Source organism: Dendrobates tinctorius, unplaced genomic scaffold (assembly GCF_039654945.1).
Source record: "Dendrobates tinctorius isolate UK_male_01 unplaced genomic scaffold, ASM3965494v1 ptg000038l, whole genome shotgun sequence".
NCBI classification, from domain to species: domain Eukaryota; kingdom Metazoa; phylum Chordata; class Amphibia; order Anura; family Dendrobatidae; genus Dendrobates; species Dendrobates tinctorius.
The window spans coordinates 7,020,658-7,041,585 of NW_027361706.1; positions in this window are offsets into that span (position 1 = coordinate 7,020,658).

Genomic DNA, 20,928 nt, shown 5'->3' on the forward strand with positions numbered 1-20,928 from the left:
CATAACTATTCCGGATTGAGTTTCTTGAAAAATTTTGCACAATTTGCCTTCTCAAGCCTCGGTGGTGCACTTATTGCAAAATGGCGCAGAATGAGATAACTAAAAATCCGTTATCCAAATATGAGAGCTTGTAGCTAAAGATGAGCCAATCAGTTGAAGTTTGAGTTCTGGTACATGACCCAAACTTTATTCCAACATTCAGTTTCGGTACCAGAACTGTACCTGAAACCCACTGAAAGCAATGTGGACCCAATAAGTTGGGCTGGAAAATCTCTCTCTCCCCGGAACCCTGAACATTGCAACAAACTTCCATCAGAAGTCCGTGTTTGACATTTAGCTCCAGACACTATCTGGTACAAACACCGAACTTTAAAGTTCGGGTTCGCTTATCTCTACTTGGAACTTTTATCTTTTGTCTTATGAGCGCCTCTTAGCTGATTAATACCCCCAAAGTTCAGCTCAATATTCATGTGCACCACAGAGGCTATAAAAGACAAATGATGCAAAATATTGTATTGAAATCCATTGCAAAATATTTTTTTTGCCAAATATGTATTTACCTAAGAAAAAAATGCCCCAAAAGTGTCCATACATTTTATCTAAATTTATATCTAATGGATGTTACAATTTCCTTTGTCAAATTAGTGTATCCCTAAAGGCCCCGTCACACATAGCGGTCTCGCTAGCGAGATCGCTGCTGAGTCACAAGTTTTGTGACACAACAGCGATCTCACAGGGAGATCACTGTGTGTGCCAGCGATCAGCGACCGGCCCCCCTGCCGGTATCGCTGATCGCTGCAAGAAACCTCTGGACATTTTTTTCGTCGCTGATCTCCTGCTGGTCAGCACGCATCGCTGCGTGTGACAGGCGGGAGACCAGCGATCAGGTGTAAAATAATAAAAAAAATAAAAAATATTGCTATTATTCTCACCTTCCGGCGTCCCACGCAGCATTCCCACCTCTCTCCACGCTCGGGTCCCAGTAAGCCTTTGCAAGAATGACCGCGAGACTTCGCGATCCCGCAAGAACGGACATCATCGCGGTAATTCTCGCAAAAGATTACTGGGACTGGAGCGTGGAGAGAGGCGGGATGGCTGCGCAGGACGTCAGAAGGTGAGAATAACAATATTTTTTATTTTAATTCTATTTTTTACAGGGATATGGCATCAGCGCTAACGAACACAGCGATGTGCTAATCGCTGGTGAAGCTGTCTGTGTGACAGCTCACCAGCGATCACATAGCGACTTACCAGCAATCCTGACACGTTGATATCGTTGTCGGGATCGCTGGTAAGTCGCTATGCGTGACTCCAGCCTAACTTGTTGGAGAGTGGCAGAACTGATTGGACAATGTCAGATTGTGTGAGGACATAATAACCCCATCTGACAAGAAATCGGACAGCGTCTCTTAAACTCTTCATGACATAAAACATATATTTAAGTCATATGTGGTGTCCCTGCTTTGATGCAGCCATCATGGGTCTCTGACAGCTGCGAGTGAAGCGGTGCTTCTCCCACAGCTGTTAACCTGTTAAATCCCGCTGTCAGTTTCTGACAGCGGCGTTTAACCTGCACTGGCAGGGAGCGCGACATTCGACCCTCCCATTGGCGCATCCGTGATATGATCGCAGGGTGCCAATGGGTTGTTATGACTGCCAGGGGGGCTGCTGATAACTTTACCTGACTTTCATAGGAGATCGTGATTTCTGCTGTTCATAGCAGTACTGATTCCCTGCTCTGTGTGGCTCAAGCGATCAGATGATCGCAGTTTCAAGTTCCCTAAAAGGACTATTAAATTTAGTGAAAAATAACAAAAAAAAAAGTATGAAAAAAATAAAAAATACAAGTTTAAACCACCCCCCTTTGGCACCATTAAAACTAAAACAATTTAAAAAAATACACATATTTGGTATTGGTGCATTTAGAAATGTCCGATCTATCAAAATATAAAATAAATTAATCCAATCTATAAACGGTATAATGAGACAAAAAAAATTCAAAACACCAGAGTATTATTTTGGCAGCTGCAACATTGCAATAAGAGGCAATCAGAACATTATACAGTATCTACCCCAAAATGGTATCAGTAAAAATATCAGCTTAGATCACGAAAAATAAACCCTCACCCAGCCCCATATCCCAAAATATGGAAACCTTATGGGTCTCAGAAAATGGTGACAAAAGCGATATATTTTTTCTTACAAACTTCTGATTTGTTCTCTACTAAAATAAAATAAAAACCACTATATATGTTTTATATCTGCATACTCACAATGAATTGGAGAATCATATTGCCAAATCAGTTTTACTATATAGTGAACATGGTAAATAAAAAACGCATAAAAAACAATTGTGGAATTGTACTTTTTTTTTTACAATTTCAACTCGCAATCTTTTTTTCCTGTTTTCCAGTACACTGGTAGTATGAATGGTGTCATTCAAAAGTTCCACTTGTCCTGCAAAAAAAACAAGCCCCCCGTATAGCTGTATTGACAGAAAAATATAAAAAAATCCTTGGGATAGGCCATCAATATCTGATCGGTCGAGGTCCAATATCTGGCACCCCCGCCAATCAGCTGTTATCGGTGGCGACGGACGGAACTACTCAATTGATGAGCTGCTCCATCTTCTGATAGTGGCCATGGCAGATTACTGCACATCCACCTTCTATTGTTTTGAATAGGAGGCGGATGTGCAGTACCGAGCCGCGGCCACTATAAAAAAAAATGGAGCACCTCCGTAACGCCACCAACACCGAAAACGGCTGATCGGCGGGGGTGCCGGGTGTCGGACTCTGATCGATCTGATATTGATGACCTATAGCTAGGATAGGTCATCAATGATGAATCATGTTCTCAGCAGCACTTCTCCTGCTTACACAAGACGAAATGCTGCCCCAAAACAATGACTTTTAAGTTGTTTAAATATTTTTGAGCTCAAGGGATGAGCGTCTTGGTCATGTATCTGGTGACTACCAGGCGCTTGTTTAGATGGGATGATAATCGGGAATGAGAGCTCCCAAAAATCTAAATCGGGCATAAACCATTTTTTTGTTGCCGCTTGCATGAAAAATGAATTAATGGAATTAGCGATGAGGTACAAGAAGCACAGAAGTAGCAGTTGTGGTTTCAAGTAATAAATTTACACAGCTCTTTACAGACATTATCATCACTGTCCCCATTGGGGCTCAAAATCTAAATTCCCTATCATTAGGTCTTCTGAGTGTAGGTGGAAACCAGAGTGCCTGGAGGAAATCCAAGTAAACACGGGGAGAGCATACAACGTCCTTGCAGATGTGGTCTTGGGTGTCTTTGGAGATTGGGAAGAAAGCAGAGAACTCAGCGGAAACCCAAACAAACATGGGATGGGATTTGAACCCAGGACCTGAACACTGCAAAGCAACAGTGTTAACCACTGAGCCACCATACTGCCAAGAAGCAACAGAAAGTGCAAATTGCAGAGATATGCTCCAATAAAGGCACAGTGAGCCACAAAAGAAAACTTTATCATTGTACGTGAAAAAAGAGTACTTAGCTGTCCGTTATTTTGGGTGCAAAATGTACAGTATATTGTCACTTTAAATGATGCTCCGTACATCCATAGCAGTCTGAAACAACTTACTAGTTTAGTGTTTAGTACATCACATTACAGCCGAGTTCAGGAAAATGATGATTTAAGCAATTTTTATGTTCCTGTGTTTTCTCTTTAGTGGACTGGATTGGAATAGACAATGTGTGATAAAATCTGACCATTAAATCTGCACCAAACTGGCAGAGACAGCTATGGAATTCCTGATATATGCGCTCGAAATCCTAATCTAGCAATTTATTGGCTTTGTCTAAATTCTTTGGCAGCGGAATTTGGAGATGGCTAACGTGAGATATTTACGATTTTATTACTTTGAAATAGTAAATCCCAAAATAGACAAAAATCTTGGTTAAATATTCACTACAGTGATCCTCTCTTCCATTCTAAAGGGAATGTGTCATCAGACAATGACCTATTGTTTAAATCAGATTTTAATGTTTGTGGGCGAACTCAAGGATGTTTAGGTTTGGCCAAACTTTTTTAAAGTTTGGTTCAGGTACCACAACGGTTCCCGAACTTTGACCTGGACCCGGACCCCATTCAAATGAATAGAGGGCCTGAACATCCGGCATTACAAATTACCGCTGGTCACAGCACTGAGGTTCCCACGCTGTAAAACAGATGATAGCGTGTAAGCCAGCCCAGCAGCTGTGACCGGAGGTAAAAAAAAGGTTACCGCCAATCAGACATTGGCTGAAAAGAGTACTACTACTCTCATCAACGTAAGCCTGCTCTCAGTGATAGGAGCGAGAGCAGGCAACGCTGATGAGAGTAATACTCTCAACAGCAGGTGTCTGTTCACTGTAATAAGGATTTCAGTCTGATATAGTGCAGTCAGTGCGTGTGTGTTTTACTGCACAATGTATTTTATTGAATAAATAAAAAATAGGTGAAAAAATGGTGTGAGGATCCCCCATAATTTACATCACCAGCTGAGGAAAAGCCGATGGCTGGGGAGTGATGTTAATATTCTGGGAACGGGCCAGTATCCATAAAGGTTCCCAGGCTAACAATATCAGCTCACAGCTGTTTGCTTAGCCTTTACTGTTTATTATAGTAGAGAGCCCCCCAAAAATAATGTGGGGGTTTTCCCTGTATTCAATAATCAGCAAAGCTAAAAAGACAGCTGCGGGCCGATATTAATACCTAGGAAAGGACCATGTATATTGGCCTCCTCCCAGACTAAGAATATTAGCTTTCAGCCATCCCAGAACTTTCTCATGAGTGCTGATGTCACTAAGGTCACTGAAGTTCATCGACTATGAACACCGCTCACCTTATTGAAGTCACCACTCTGCGCTGCAGCTGAGTTTTCAGGCTCTGCTCAGTGTCTCCTGGATTCACGGCTGAGCAGTTGCATTGTGCCATTGCTCAGCCATGCAATCTAGATGTTGCTGAGTTGGCAGTTGAGTTCATCATGAGACATAAATTATTATAGGACAGGTGAGGAATATAGTGTTTCTTTATTTTTAATTTTTCCAAATAAATGGGTAAAAGAGGGTCCAAGAGTTTTATTTCAAATAAAGGACTTTAATCTGACTGTGTCTTTATTACAATATGACCATGGGGTTTGTAATGGGGGAGTCTTATAGAAGCCTCTCCATTACTAATCCCTGTGCATGATGTAATCAGCCATAAAATGGCCGACATAAACCACAAACCTATTACCCTAATTGCCACCACACCAAGGCAAGTTGGAACAGCGGAAGCTAAGTGCCAGAAATGGTGCATCTTATGGATGTGCCATTTCTGGGGTGGCTGAGAGCTAATACTCTTAGTTTGGGAGGGGGCCAATATTCATGGCCTTTTCTTAGGCCATTAATATCAGCCCGTAGCTGTCTTTTTAACTTTTGCTGGTTATTGAATATAGGAGGGCCTTGCATCCCTTTTTGGGGGGTCTCCCCTATAATAACCACTTTGGCTAAGAAAAGAGCTGTGAGCTGATATTAATAGACTGTGAACCTATATTTATATTGGCCTGTAACCAGAATATTAACATCAGCTCCCAGTCATCGGCTTTCCCTCAGCTGGTTATGAAAGTTATAGGGGACCCCAAGCCGTTTTTTCATTCATTTTTTTATTTACTAACAAGTACAGTAAGGTCACCTGACTGCATAGCAGCTGTTTCTCTTGATGTGCAAGTGCCAGTGTCAGACTGAAGAATTACCGTGAGTCCGACACTCTGCATTCCTGCCTTCATCAGTCTGGCACTCAAGCTCCCGTAAGACCTGGTGGTTGTGAACTCAGGAAACTTTAGAGATTACCAGATTTCATAGCCACCGAGTCTGTGTCTCCCGGCAGCTGCAAGGTACGGAAACCATATGGGAAAATCTGGGGGACACTTTGAGGTTACTGGAGTTTCAAGCTGCTGGAATTCCTGGAAGCTATGAAATAAGGTTATCTTGGATGTCTATTTTACTGTACTTGGTAATAAATGAGCAAAAATGAAAAAACGATGTGCAGTTCCCTGTAATACTCATAACCAGCTGAGGAAATGCCCATGGCTGAGGGCTGATGTTAATATTCTGGTAGGATCCAATAGCCATAAAGGGTCACAGGCTATTAATATCAGTTCACAGCTGTTTGCTTAGCATTTACTGTTTATTATAGGGGAGACCTAACTAAAAAGTGACCTGGCATACTCCCTATATTAACTAGCCAGCCAATGCTAAGCAGAGAGTTGCAGACTGATATTAATAGCCTAGGAAATGGCCATGGAAATTGGTACTGTCCCAGATTAAGAACATCAGCCTTCAGCTGCCCCAAAAATGTCACAAAAATAAGATGCACCAATTCTGGAGCTTAGCCTCGCTGTTACCACTTGCCCTGGCGTGGTGGCTAGTGGGATGATATTTGTGGGGTTGATGTAAGCTTTGAAATGTCATCTGACATCAAGCTCTGCGATATTAAAAGAGTGGCGTTGATAAGACATCTCCATTACTAACCCCGTAGTGAAAGTTAAATAAAGACACACACAGAAAAATCCTTTATTTGAAGTAAACCCTCCTCACCCTCTTTTATCCATTTATTACCGTAAAATCAAAAATAATAAAACACTATATTCCTCACCTGTTCGCTGATAATCCATTTGTCTCATGAAGAGCCCATCTCTGCTTCATCTGGATTATATGACTGAGCGGTGGGATAATGTGACCGCTCAGCCATGAATCCAACAGACACTGAGCCGAGCCTGAGAACCGCTGCCTGTGACCGGCAGTAACCTCAATGACCACCACAGGTCACAAAAGTTGCGTTCTCAGGCTCAGCTCGGTATCTCTTGGATTTCATGACTGAGGGTTGCATCATGCCAGCACTCAGCTATGCAATCCAGATGTAGCAAATTTGGAACACGTCATGGGACATAGTGACTATTATTGGACAAGTGAGGAATATGGTGTTTATTACTTTTAATTTTACAATTATAAGTAGGTGAAAGAGGGTGAGGAGTGTTTCTTTCAAATAAAGGAGTCTGTGTTTTTATTTCAAATAAATGACTTTTCTCTATGTCGGTTTTTATTACATTTGACTATAGGGTTAGTAATGGGGGTGTCTTGTAGACGGCTTTTCATTACCTCTCCATTACCAACCCCTGGGCTTGATATAAGCTGACATTTCAAATCTGCGGGCTGCTATTTTTAGGCAAGAGAGGGCCAATGTCCATGGTTCTTTCCCAATCTGAGAATACAAGCTCCCAGTTATCTGCTTTAGCTTGGCTGGTTGTCAAAAATGGGGCGACACCACCTAGTTTTTTTATTTATTTAAATAATGAAAAAAAGCAGCATGCAGACCTCTCTATTTTTGAAAACCAAACAAGATAATGCTGAAAGTTGCAGGCTGCAACCCACAGTTGTCAGTTTTGCCTGCGCTGGTTAGCAAAAATAGAGGGGACCACAGGCACCTGCTGATGAATATGCTCATCATCATATGCTTGCTGCTGCTGTACAATGATGAAAGTAATACTCTTATCAGCTGACGCCTGTGACGGGCGGTAACTTTTTTACCACTGGTCACAGCTCCTGGTTCACATGCTGTCATTTGTATGATGTACGTGAGACTGAAGCTGTGTGTAGTACCCAGCTCCACTGACTGTGTGCGGCTGGAGCCGCTCATCACGGTGCAAGCACGGCTCCATGACACACTGTGCAAGCAGAGGATTTTTCAAATCGGATTTGAGTGATGGCGAAACCCCAGGGAACATCATTTAAACTGCTTGGGCGGCAACAACCTAGACTAAGTGAAATGAAGCACACCCCTATGACTAAATGAACATGTACAATCTCACTATATAAGGTGCTTTTTGCACATGATTAGACCACAGTTTTTAATGAAAAAAATGTATTAGTGATGAACTAAAAGGACATGACAGGTTCCTTTTAAGCAATTGAGAGCAATATTCTTATGTTAATAGTTACTAGTGTTGAGCATTCCGATACCGCAAGTATCGGGTATCGGCCGATATTCGCTGTATCGGAATTCCGATACTTAGTTCCGATACTTTTTTCATATCGAATACCGGAATTGGAAGTTCCCATAATGCTAGGAGCCCGCTCGATTTGATTCAGCCAATGGGGATCCTCAGAAGTGTGGGCACATCCTGTTAGGCATGTAGGCATGTTAACTACTGGCATGGCTGTGATTGGCTGCTGAAATGATGTCATGATGCACTATAAAAACCGCAGCAGCCGCCATTTCGGGTTCACTCTGCTGTGAATTAAGTTAGGGACAGGCTGCTGTTGAAGACTGTGAGGGACAGTTAGAAATAGCGATCATCAAACATATCTATTGCTATACCCAGGCTACATAATCCACCACTGTAGCATTTTTGTAGCCCAGCAGCGCTGTTTTAATAGCTGTCTGCAAGGGCTGTGTGAGTGCAGACCCACGCTGTGTAGTGTGTCGTGCAGGCACGTCTGCTTGTAGGCCGCCCAGCGTGTGTCTCTGCCTCATACACATTTTTCTTTTATTGCTGCTTTTTTTTCTCCTGTATAGTGTGCTTCCATACGTATCCATATACGTTGGTTGCAAACACTAAAGGAGTGGACAGCGGAGCCTTTCAGCAGCCTTTCAGTGCTATAGCCCATTTCTCTGCACTGTATTTGGCTGTCTGATAGGTCTCTCTGTATGTGAGTGCAGCTCACGTTGCAGTGTGTTCTACAGCCACCGCTGGTTGTAGTCCGCTCAGCGTGCGTCACTGTCTCATACATAGTCCTTTTTTTGCAGCTAATTTGTCCAGATTTTTGCTCCTATATTAGTGTGCTTCCATCCGCATCCATTGTCATTGGTTGGTTGCAAACACTATATAGGATTAGATAGATGAGCCTTTTTGCTGGCTTGTGCCCTTCAGGGCCAGCCAGACTAGTATCACCCTATTTTTTGGAGCCTCATCAATTGCATTGTAGGTTAGCTTCCTGCATTGTAATCGTTCCAAAAAGTTTGTGATACTACAGCTTTCAAACTTTGGTCACATCCTTTTCTTTCCCCCCCCCAAAAAAAAAAGGAAATAAAGTTCACCAAACACTCCACTTTAGAGTTGTGCAGGCCACATTAGATCATATTAAAGTGTAGTACACACACTCTTAGTCAAATTAGTGTTTCTTATACTGGTTAGCAGGTGTTCAGGAATAAGAACACTAAGCCACCGCTTTTTAACTTTTCTGCCTATCTTTATCAGTCTACCAAGATGAAGGCAGGGAGTAAGGCACGTGGTCGTGGCCGTGGAGTTTCAGCAGGGAGAGGACGGGGGGATTCAGCAGGGAGAGGACGTGGGGATTCGGTGTCTGCTGCGGCCACCAGTGACCCGGCATCCCCCACTTTTACCAGGCAACAGTCCTTCATGCGCAGCTTTGAAGGACCTCGCCATACCCCACTGCTGCGTGACGAACAAATTGAAGCCGTTGTCGGATGGATGGCAGCTAACGCATCCACTTCAATGACTTCCGCATCCTCCCAGGGCCAGAGCACTGAAGAGCAACCATCTGTCTCTTCACCACCTGCCAAATTGCTCAGGCAGTCTGAGAGTCCTAGACAGGAGCCATCTCAATCTTTACTTCTGTTCTCAGAATCTGTTGGCTTGGAAAGAGGTGACCAGCCAAGCAGCATTCTAGAGCGTGAAGAAGAGGGAGTATGCAGTGATGCGCAACTGCTTTGTCCCTCTGAATCTGAAGAGGCGGGTGGGCCAGTGCCTATTGTCAGCACACCTCAGTGCTCATCTGATGATGATGAGACTCAGTTGCCAATTTCTGGTGCGTACGGTGCTGGCGAGACAACCCAGGACCAGCCGGTGCTTGAAGAGGGGAGTGGAGATGATGAGGTCCTTGACCCATCATGGCGTCAGCCACAGGAAGGTGGTGGGAGCAGCTCTGAGGAAGAGATTCCCCGAACGGCCAAAAGAGGAGGGAGAGGGCGGGGGCAGACTTGGTTGCCTGTAGCCTCTACTTTGGCACCCGTGAGGAGCAATCCTCTTCCAAAACACAAAACGGGCGCTCCCAGGACTTGCAGTGCGTGGTCTTTTTTTGACACAGTTGCAGATGACATTTGCTTTGTCAAATGCAAGCTGTGTCATCAGAAAGTTAAACGAGGGAAAAATGTGAGCAACCTCAATACCACAAATATGTGGAAACATGTGCGTACCAAGCACGAGGTGGAGTTACACAGACACACTGAAGATGTAGGCCAACCTTCAGCAGCACCTACCACCTCTTCAGCTCATGTTGGGGCCTCTTCCTCCAGCTGACACACAGCTGGTTCGGCTTCCTCACTGGAACGCCATGGAAGAACCACTGCCACTGTTGTCCAGAGACCCAGTGAAATTACACCCACTGAACCACGTTCTCAGTCATCAGTACACTCCCAGGCCACTCACCAGCAATCGGTAGCACAGGCATGGGAGAAAAAGCGGCCATACTCGGCAAACCATCCCCGAGCACTGGCTCTGAATGCCAGCATTGCCAAACTACTGGCCCTTAAGATGCTGTCATTCAGGCTGGTGGAGACTGACACCTTCCGGAACTTGATGTCATTGGCAGTTCCACAATACAATGTGCCCAGCCGCTTTTATTTCAGCAGGCAAGCCATCCCAGCCCTGCAAAAGCATGTGGAGGGAAAAATTAAAAATGCGCTACTAAACGCCGTCAGTAGCAAGGTCCACCTGACCACCGATGCGTGGACCAGTAGCCATGGACAGGGATGATACCTTTCCCTCACTGCCCATTGGGTCAATGTTGTGGAGCCGGGTACAGATCTGTAGAGTGGCTCTGTACGTATTCTGCCAACTCCAAGGATTGCAGGAATGCAGTCTGTACATATTGAGTCCTCCTCCTACTCTAGTTCCTCGGAATCAGCACTGCATGAGCCTGTTAGGCCAGATATGAGCACAGGTGTGGCTAAACGTCAACAGGCCGTCCTTGAATTAATTTCTTTGGGGAATTGGAGCCACACAGCACAGGAGCTCTGGAATGCCATCAAGCAGGAGAGCGACGTGTGGTTTGTGCCAGCGAATCTCCAGCCAGGTTTGGTAGTGAGTGACAATGGCCGAAATCTAGTGGCAGCTCTGGGCCTAGGCAACCTCACTCACATACCATGTCTGGCACACGTGCTCAATTTGGTCGTGCAGAGCTTTCTGAGGGACTATCCGGATCTTGATGCACTGCTGCACAAGGTTCGCCTAGAGTGTGCTCACTTGCGGGGTTCCAGCATGGCAAGATCGCGCATTGCATCTCTGCAACGCCGATTCCGCTTGCCAGAACATTGCATCATATGTGACCTCCCCACCAGGTGGAATTCAACGTTACATATGTTGGAGCGGTTGTGTGAGCAGCAGGCAGCAGTAATGGAGTACCAGCTGCATCAGGCGCAAACAAGTCGCACTGTGCGCCGGACACACTTCACCACCAGTGAGTGGGCCACTATGAGGGACATCAGCCAAGTTTTGCGCGTCTTCGATGACTCCACGTGGATGGCCAGTGCAGATGATGCACTAGTCAGCATGACTGTTCCCCTTATCTGTCTGCTTCAAAAAACCTTACAAGCACTAAGTGAGGAGGTTTTTGAAGAGGTCGAGGATGAGTAGTCAGAAATGCCATCTGCTTCTGGCAAGTCTGCGCAACGTGCTTCCACACAAAGGCCCAGGCAGGGGACACTTAGTGAGGAGGATGACGAGGAGTCAATGGAGGAGGAGGAACACATCTCTCCAGAGGAGGGAGGTACACAAGGCTCTAGTAGTCAGTGTGTGCAGCAAGGGTGGGGTGATGCTGAGCAGGCTGAGATGCTGCCTCAAGCTGGGGACAGCGTTTCCGGTCCAGTTGGCAGTCTGCAGCACATGGTTGATTTCATGCTGCAGTGCTTGCTAAATGACCGCCGCATCGCCAACATTCTCCACACGGCTGATTATTGGGTTTACACCCTCCTAGATCCTCGCTACCGGGACAACTTACAAAGCCTCATACCACAGTTGAACCGGGAGCATAAAATGCGGGAGTACCAAGAAACACTTGTGCAGGCCATCATGTTCTCCATTCCCCCCGCAAGTGTTGCTGGTAGTGCTTTTCAAAGCAGCCATGTGGGTAGAGGCAGTGGAGGAAGCTCTGCACAAAGAGGTAGCAGAGGCAGTGCCGCAGGACAAGGCAAGGCCAGTATGGCCCAAATGTGGAAAAGTTTTGTGGGACCGCCACAAACGGCTACACCATCACAGACGGCTCCAGTCAGCAGGAGGCAACGTTTCCGTCAGATGGTGACAGACTACTTGTCTTGCCCTGTTAGTGTACTCCCAGATGGCTCTTCCCCGTTCAAGTATTGGGTCTCTAAGCTGGATACATGGCCGGAGCTTAGCGAGTATGCATTGGAGGTGCTGGCTTGTCCTGCTGCCAGTGTATTATCGCAACGTGTCTTTAGTGCTGCAGGTGGTGTGGTAACAGACGGTCGCACGCGACTATCCGCCGATAATGTTGACCGGCTTACTTTTCTGAAAATGAACAAGGCCTGGATCTCACCTGAATTTGCCAGTCCTCTTCCAGAATAAATAATTGGCTGGCAACAGGATCCAGGTCTCCTGTTGTGTTCATGTTTCTATGACCTGAACTTTATTTCCTGGGCTACAGCAACGCCCGTTGTTGCTCAGAAGTGCTGTCCACACAGACAAAACACTCGCTCATGTGTAAGTGGGGTTCGGTAATGTCAGCTGATCCCCTGCTGTGTGTACGGCAAACTCTCCTGCTGCCTACAACTTCTGACTACCTCTGATTTAATAAGTTCTCTGATTTGCCCTCTGTCTCCACTCTGTTTTGAGTATTTCCTCCGGCCTACAACACCGCCTGTTTCTGCTCTCAAGTGCCGTCTGCACAATCAACACTTGTTCCTGTGTTACCTGGGTCTTGTAACATCTGCTCATCTCCAGAGGTGAGTCCGGCAATGTCTCCTGCTTTGTCTACATTCCCACTACTTGTAGTGGAAAAACGGACAGAGCAGGAGACATTGCCTGACTCACCTCTAGGGAGAAGCTGCTGTTACAGAACCCCAGTAACACAGGAACAAGTGTGGCTTGTGCAGACGGCATTTCAGAGCAGCAACTGGCGTGGTTGGAAGCCAGAGAAAATACTCGAAACAGAGTGAAGACAGAGGCCTAATTGGAGTACATTGACAGTTAGTAGTATTCTAGAAACAATCTAAAACTGCCACCAAGTAGGCCTCAGCCTACTACCTGATTTTCCCTGGGCTCCGACACCGCCAGTTGGTGCTCAGAAGTGCTGTACGCACAGACAAAACACTCGCTCATGTGTAAGTGGGGTTCGGTAACGTCAGCTGATCCCCTGCTGTGTGTATGGCAAAGTGTCCTGCTCCCTCCAAAGTCAAAGTACCTCAGATTTACACCTGGCTCCAAGTAGGCCTCGGCCTACTACCTGATTTTCCCTGGGCTCCGACAACGCCAGTTGGTGCTCAGAAGTGCTGTACGCACAGACAAAACACTCGCTCATGTGAAAGTGGGGTTTGGTAACGTCAGCTGATCCCCTGCTATGTGTATGGCAAAGTGTCCTGCTCCCTCCACAGTCAAACAACCTCAGATTTACACCTGGCTCCAAGTAGGCCTCGGCCTACTACCTGATTTTCCCAGGGCTCCGACACCGCCAGTTGGTGCTCAGAAGTGCTGTACGCACAGACAAAGCACTCGCTCATGTGTAAGTGGGGTTTGGTAACGTCAGCTGATCCCCTGCTGTGTGTATGGCAAAGTGTCCTGCTCCCTCCACAGTCAAACAACCTCAGATTTACACCTGGCTCCAAGTAGGCCTCGGCCTACTACTTGATTTTTCCCTGGGCTCCGACAACGCCAGTTGGTGCTCAGAAGTGCTGTACGCACAGACAAAACACTCGCTCATGTGTAAGTGGGGTTCGGTAACTTCAGCTGATCCCCTGCTGTGTGTACGGCAAATTCTCCTGCTGCCTACAACTTCTGACTACCTCTGATTTAATATGTTCTCTGATATGCCCTCTGTCTCCACTCTGTTTTGAGTATTTCCTCCGGCCTACAACACCCCCTGTTTCTGCTCTCAAGTGCCGTCTGCACAATCAACACTTGTTCCTGTGTTACCTGGGTCATGTAACATCTGCTCATCTCCAGAGGTGAGTCCGGCAATGTCTCCTGCTTTGTCTACATTCCCACTACTTGTAGTGGAAAAGTGGACAGAGCAGGAGACATTGCCTGACTCACCTCTAGGGAGAAGCTGCTGTTACAGAACCCCAGTAACACAGGAACAAGTGTGGGTTGTGCAGACGGCATTTCAGAGCAGCAACTGGCGTGGTTGGAAGCCAGAGGAAATACTCGAAACAGAGTGAAGACAGAGGCCTAATTGGAGTACGTTGACAGTTAGTAGTAGTCTAGAAACAATCTAAAACTGCCACCAAGTAGGCCTCAGCCTACTACCTGATTTTCCCTGGGCTCCGACACCGCCAGTTGGTGCTCAGAAGTGCTGTCCACACAGACAAAACACTCGCTCATTTGAAAGTGGGGTTTGGTAACGTCAGCTGATCCCCTGCTGTGTGTATGGCAAAGTGTCCTGCTCCCTCCACAGTCAAACAACCTCAGATTTACACCTGGCTCCAAGTAGGCCTCGGCCTACTACCTGATTTTCCCTGGGCTCCGACAACGCCAGTTGGTGCTCAGAAGTGCTGTATGCACAGACAAAACACTCGCTCATGTGTAAGTGGGGTTCGGTAACGTCAGCTGTTCCCCTGCTGTGTGTACGGCAAACTCTCCTGCTGCCTCCAAATTCAAACAACGTCTTATCTTAAACTGCCTCCAAGTAGGCCTCAGCCTACAAAATGACTATCCCTGGGCTACAACATCGTCAGTTGTTGCTCGGAAGTGCTGTCCACACAGAAAAAAACACTCGTTCATGTGTAAGTGGGGTTCGGTAACGTCAGCTGATCCCCAGCTGTGTGGAGGGCAAACTGCTGCTGCCTCCAAATTGTAACTACTTCAGATTTAAACATTCTCTGATTTGGCCTCTGTCTCCACTCTGTCTCTAGTATTTCCCCCGACCTCCAACACCGCCAGTTCCTGCTCACAGTTGCCGTCCACGCATTCCACACTTGTTCCTGTGTTCCTGGTGTTCTGTTACGTGAGCAGATCCCCCAATGTGTGCCCGGCACTGTCTCCTGCGCTGTCCACCTTCCCACTGCAAGTGGTGGGAATGTGGACAGAGCAGGAGACAGTGGCAGACACACATCAGGGGATCTGCTGACATTACAGAACCCCAGTAACACAGGAACACGTGTGGATTGGGCAGACGGCTGCTGTACGCATAAACTGGCGGTGTTGGTGGTCACGTGAAATCCTGGAAACAGAGTGGAGACAAATGCCTAATTGGAGCACGTTGACAGTCTGTTGTAGCCTACAAACAATCTAAAACTGCCACCAAGTAGGCCTCGGCCTACACCATGATTGTCCCTGGGCTCCAACAACGCCAGTTGGTGCTCGGAAGTGCTGTTCACACAGAAAAAAACACTTGTTCATGTGAAAGTGGGGTTCGGTAACGTCTGCTGATCCCCTGCTGTGTGTACGGCAAACTCTCCTGCTGCCTCCAAATTCAAACAACGTCTTATCTTAAACTGCCTCCAAGTAGGCCTCAGCCTACAAAATGACTATCCCTGGGCTCCAACATCGTCAGTTGTTGCTCGGAAGTGCTGTCCACACAGAAAAAAACACTCTTTCATGTGAAAGTGGGGGTCAGTAACGTCAGCTGATCCCCTGCTGTGTGGAGGGCAAACTGCTGCTGCCTCCAAATTGTAACTACTTCAGATTTAAACATTCTCTGATTTGGCCTCTGTCTCCACTCTGTCTCTAGTATTTCCCCTGACCTCAAACACCGCCAGTTCCTGCTCACAGTTGCCGTCCACGCATTCCTCACTTGTTCCTGTGTTCCTGGTGTTCTGTTACGTGAGCAGATCCCCCAATGTGTCTCCGGCACTGTCTCCTGCGCTGTCCACCTTCCCACTGCAAGCGGTGGGAATGTGGACAGAGCAGGAGACAGTGGCAGACACACATCAGAGGATCTGCTGACATTACAGAACCCCAGTAACACAGGAACATGTGTGGATTGGGCAGACGGCTACTGTACGCATAAACTGGCGGTGTTGGTGGTCACGTGAAATCCTGGAAACAGAGTGGAGACATATGCCTAATTGGAGCACGTTTACAGTCTGTTGTAGCCTACAAACAATCTAAAACTACCACCAAGTAGGCCTCGGCCTTCACCATGATTGTCCCTGGGTTCCAACAACGCCAGTTGGTGCTCGGCAGTGTCTTTGGCACGGGTACTCCCTGTTGCCCAGCCTGGTTCCAGCACGCCAGCTGTTTCCGGGTAGTGTCAAGGTCACTATGCCAACAATCCGTTGTCCTGTCATCTTGCGGCCGGGTTAGCCGACTCTACGGTGCCTGCAGTTTAGGTGACTCCTATGAGGGCTGCGGGAACTGGCACTGAAGGCTGGATCCGTAGTGCCAATGGGACATGGACCCCCTGTAGGACTGTGGGTTTCGGTAACTGCGGCCGGCTTGCGGCCTGGCTACTTTGCTTTGGATGGGTACCTTCTGCTACCCACCCGGGTTCCAGAACTGTCAGCTGGTTCTCGCCAGAGCCTTTGGCCTAGGTGCCTCCATCTTGGTATCCGAAGGTCCAGCACCGTCAGCTGGTCCTTGGTAGTGCTTTCTAGCACAGGTACCTCCTGCCTAGTAACCATGGTCCAGCACCATCAGCTGTTTCTCGGTAGTGCCATTGGCTCTTGTTCCTTCTGCTACCCATCCGGGTGCCAGCACTGTCAGCTGGTTCTCGCCAGAGCCTTTGGCCTAGGTGCCTCCATCTCAGTTTCCGAGGTCCAGCACCGTCAGCTGGTCCTTGGTAGTGCTTTTTAGCACAGGTACCTTCTGCTTAGTAACCGTGGTCCAGCACCGTCAGTTGGTCCTCGGTAGTGCCATTGGCTCTTGTTCCTTCTGCTACCCATCCGGGTTCCAGCACTGTCAGCTGGTTCTCGCCAGAGCCTTTGGCCTAGGTGCCTCCATCTCGGTATCCGAGGTCCAGCACCGTCAGCTGGTCCTCGGTAGTGCTTTTTAGCACAGGTACCTTCTGCTTAGTAACCGTGGTCCAGCACCGTCAGTTGGTCCTCGGTAGTGCCATCGGCTCTTGTTCCTTCTGCTACCCATCCGGGTGCCAGCACCTTCAGCTGGTCCTTGGTAGTGCTTTTTAGCACAGGTACCTTCTGCTTAGTAACCGTGGTCCAGCACCGTCAGTTGGTCCTCGGTAGTGACATTGGCTCTTGTTCCTTCTGCTACCCATCCGGGTTCCAGCACTGTCAGCTGGTTCTCGCCAGAGCCTTTGGCCTAGGTGCCTCCATCTCGGTATCCGAGGTCCAGCAAGGTCAGCTGGTCCTTGGTAGTGGTTTCTAGCACAGGTACCTCCTGCATAGTAACCGGGGTCCAGCACCGTCAGCTGTTCCTCAGTAGTGCCATTGGCTATTGTTCCTTCTGCTGCCACTAGGGGTTCCAGTACTGTCAGCTGGTTCTCACCAGTTTCTCAGCCTTCTTGTACCTTCTGCTACATTTCCAAGATCAAGCTTTTTGAAATTGTCTTTGGTAATCCTTATTGATCTCCATGACGACGACCCTGATGACGACGACCCTGAAGACCACACCAAAGAAGACCAGAAATATGACCCTAAATAATATAACCAAGAGGACAAAGAACATGAAGACAACCACCAAGATACAGAACAAAAGACAGAAGAACAAGAAGCAGAAGAAGCAAAAGCAGAAGAACAGAAAGCAGAAGAACATTAAGCATAAGACTAAAAATCATCATAGAAGAAATCAAAATTATAAGCAGAAGAAGACTAAGCAGTAAATGGGGGTGAGTCCGTTTCTCCTCGTGGTGCCCCTGGAAAATGCCTGCTGCTGCAGGCCAAACTGAACGCAGACAAATCCTGTTGTAAATCTTTAGTGACAGGCAGAACGTAAGGTGTAATCTTATAACTTTTATAGATAAGTACTACAGGAATGCCTGTCACCATAAGAAAATGAAGAAAAAGAAGAATAGGAAGAAGATGAAGAAATAGCATATGAAAATTAATAATAGCTGAATAAGAAGAATATGAAGAATGGAAAAAAAAAATTAATGGGAAGGGGATGAAGAAGAAGAAGAATAAGGTGAAGAAAAAGTTGATGAAAAAAATGCTACTGCTGCGGATCATGAAGGAGAAAGTGTGGGAGAAGTACAAAAGAAGGTGAAGAGCATGGAAGTTGTGAAACATACATATCTGACAAAATATAAAAAAGGTTAACATAGTCAATATCTTTTTAACTCCGAACGTCTTGAAAAAAAAAATTGGAATTAATGCTATGCCATGTGATTTGAATAAACCACTATGCCTTTAATGTCTCCTCCACCTCCCACAATACATTCTACATGATTCTTATTTGTTTTCAATTATGTAGAATTAGCCAACAAGGAAATAAAGGGCTTTTTTAAATTCCGATACCGGAAGTCCCATTGACTTGAATGGGATTTCCGGTATCGGAATCGGCGATACCCGAAATTTTTATTCGTATCGGGCGATACCATCCGATACGATATTTTGGGGTATCGAACGGTATCGCTCAACACTAATAGTTACTCAAATATGTTAATTTTTTATTGTTTTGATTTTGGTAGTTTGCGGTATTCAGCTTTTGAGTCTGTTCCATAAAGTATTGTTAAAGAAGGATATTTACTTTACTTCATAAGACAATCTGTTCCACCACATTTTACAGTACAAACTGCACACATAAATAAATAGCTCTCTTACACCTGATAAGGATGCTGAATTTACTCTGAAATTAAATCGATGTCAGAGTGGCTGTATAATGCTTAAAGTTTAAATACAATCTCCACCTACCTAACCAAATTGACAGCTCCTCAGTGTCCCTCCTCCCGGCTGCTGCAGAGAACTCATACTGCTCAGTTGCTCAGTACAATCTGCAGCTCCTCAGTGTCCCTCCTCCCGGCTGCTGCAGAGAACTCACACTGCTCAGTTGCACAGTACAATCTGCAGCTCCTCAGTGTCCCTCCTAACTGCTGCTGCTGAGATCTCACACTGCTCAGTTGCTCAGTACAATCTGCACCTCCTCAGTGTCCCTCCTAACTGCTGCTGCTGAGATCTCACACTGCTCAGTTGCTCAGTACAATCTGCAGCTCCTCAGTGTCCCTCCTAACTGCTGCTGCTGAGATCTCACACTGCTCAGTTGCTCAGTACAATCTGAAGCTCCTCAGTGTCCCTACTAACTGCTGCTGAGATCTCATGCTGCTCAGTTACTCAGCACAATCTGCAGCTCCTCAGCGTCCCTCCTCCCTGCTGCTCCTGAGATCTCATCGAGCTCAGTACAAACTGCATCTGTCAATCAGGCTGGGTGGGTGGAGACCGAATGCACATAGACTCATAAGCTCTCTCTCTGTAGCTGGACTCATAAAATGCTCATTTTAATATCAGTATTATACTGTATAACCATTCTGATATGAGTTTTCAAAGCAAATACACCAGCCTCATCAGGTAAAAAAAGATCTATTTAATAAAGTATACAGTTTGTATTGTGAAAACCAGTGACAGATCAGATTAAGGATATGTGAACACATTTAGTATTTGGAGACCAAATACTAATCTGACTGCTGGCAGGAAAAACACTGCTCATTTTTCCCCAATTTGTATGTAAGTTTTTGATGTGCTCTTACTTGAGCATTTTCCTGTTCTGCAGATTTGAAAAAAATGCTTTGAAGGTTAAAATCTGCAAGGAAAAAAAATGTGCAGATGATTTCTGAAATCTCATTCACTTTGCTTTGCTTTACCTGCGGCAAAAATGTGGGAAAAAATGCAGCATAAAACGCAACGTGTGAACAAGCCCTTAAAGTCAGTTTGCCCATCAGTTAATCATCATGGATCCAGCCTTGGAAAAATAAAATGATCACCAGGAAAAGCTGCAGTTTGTTATACACTTCCCTAGCCATGGCCAGTGTCCGACTGGGGTGCCAAGGGTCCACCAGTAACATTGATCTTGGGGGGCCCACTTTTCACCTGCATACAAATATTACACTAGCCTCGTTCAAATTTGCCTATATCTCTATATAGTAATAAACTGGGTAGTTTGGTTAATGAATGATGAGATGCTGCTTTTTTTTCCTGTACAGAGTGAATCAAGTGAATTATACCAAGTACTACCCATAAAATGGGGTTGGTTGATTAGATCTGCACAGGGGCCCACCGGGGAATTTCCCCTGTTCCCCTATGGGCCAGTCCAAGCCTGGTCATGGCTGTATAAGGCTAGTTTCCCACTAGCATTTTTTTGCCAGCAGCGCATGCCGCCGCTAGGCCCCGCCCCCTGCCCGCCCCCCTTCGGTCATCTCCGCCTAGTATCGCACACGGCTGCATGCGATCTGCACACCCTATCTTTAGCATGGGGTGCGCAGACCGTGCGCTAACCGTGCGCTAGCAGAATTTAGCAAGCGCTGCGCCCTTTTGACAGGGCGCCGGTGAGTGCCGAACGCACCATGTTGCATTTTGGCACGCTCGGAGCACCGTCAAAAGGGCGCAGCGCACGCTAAATTCTACTAGTGCACGGTCAGTGCACGGTTTGCGCACCCTATGCTAAAGATAGGGTGTGCAGATCGGATGCAGCCATGTGCGATACTAGGCGGATATGACCGGAGGGGGCGGCCAGGGGGTGGGGCTTAGCGGCGACGTGCGCTGCTGGCAAAAAACGCTAGTGTGAAACTAGCCTAAGGCTAATTTCACATTAGCGCTTTTGAGCGCAGCGACGGCCTGCGCACGGC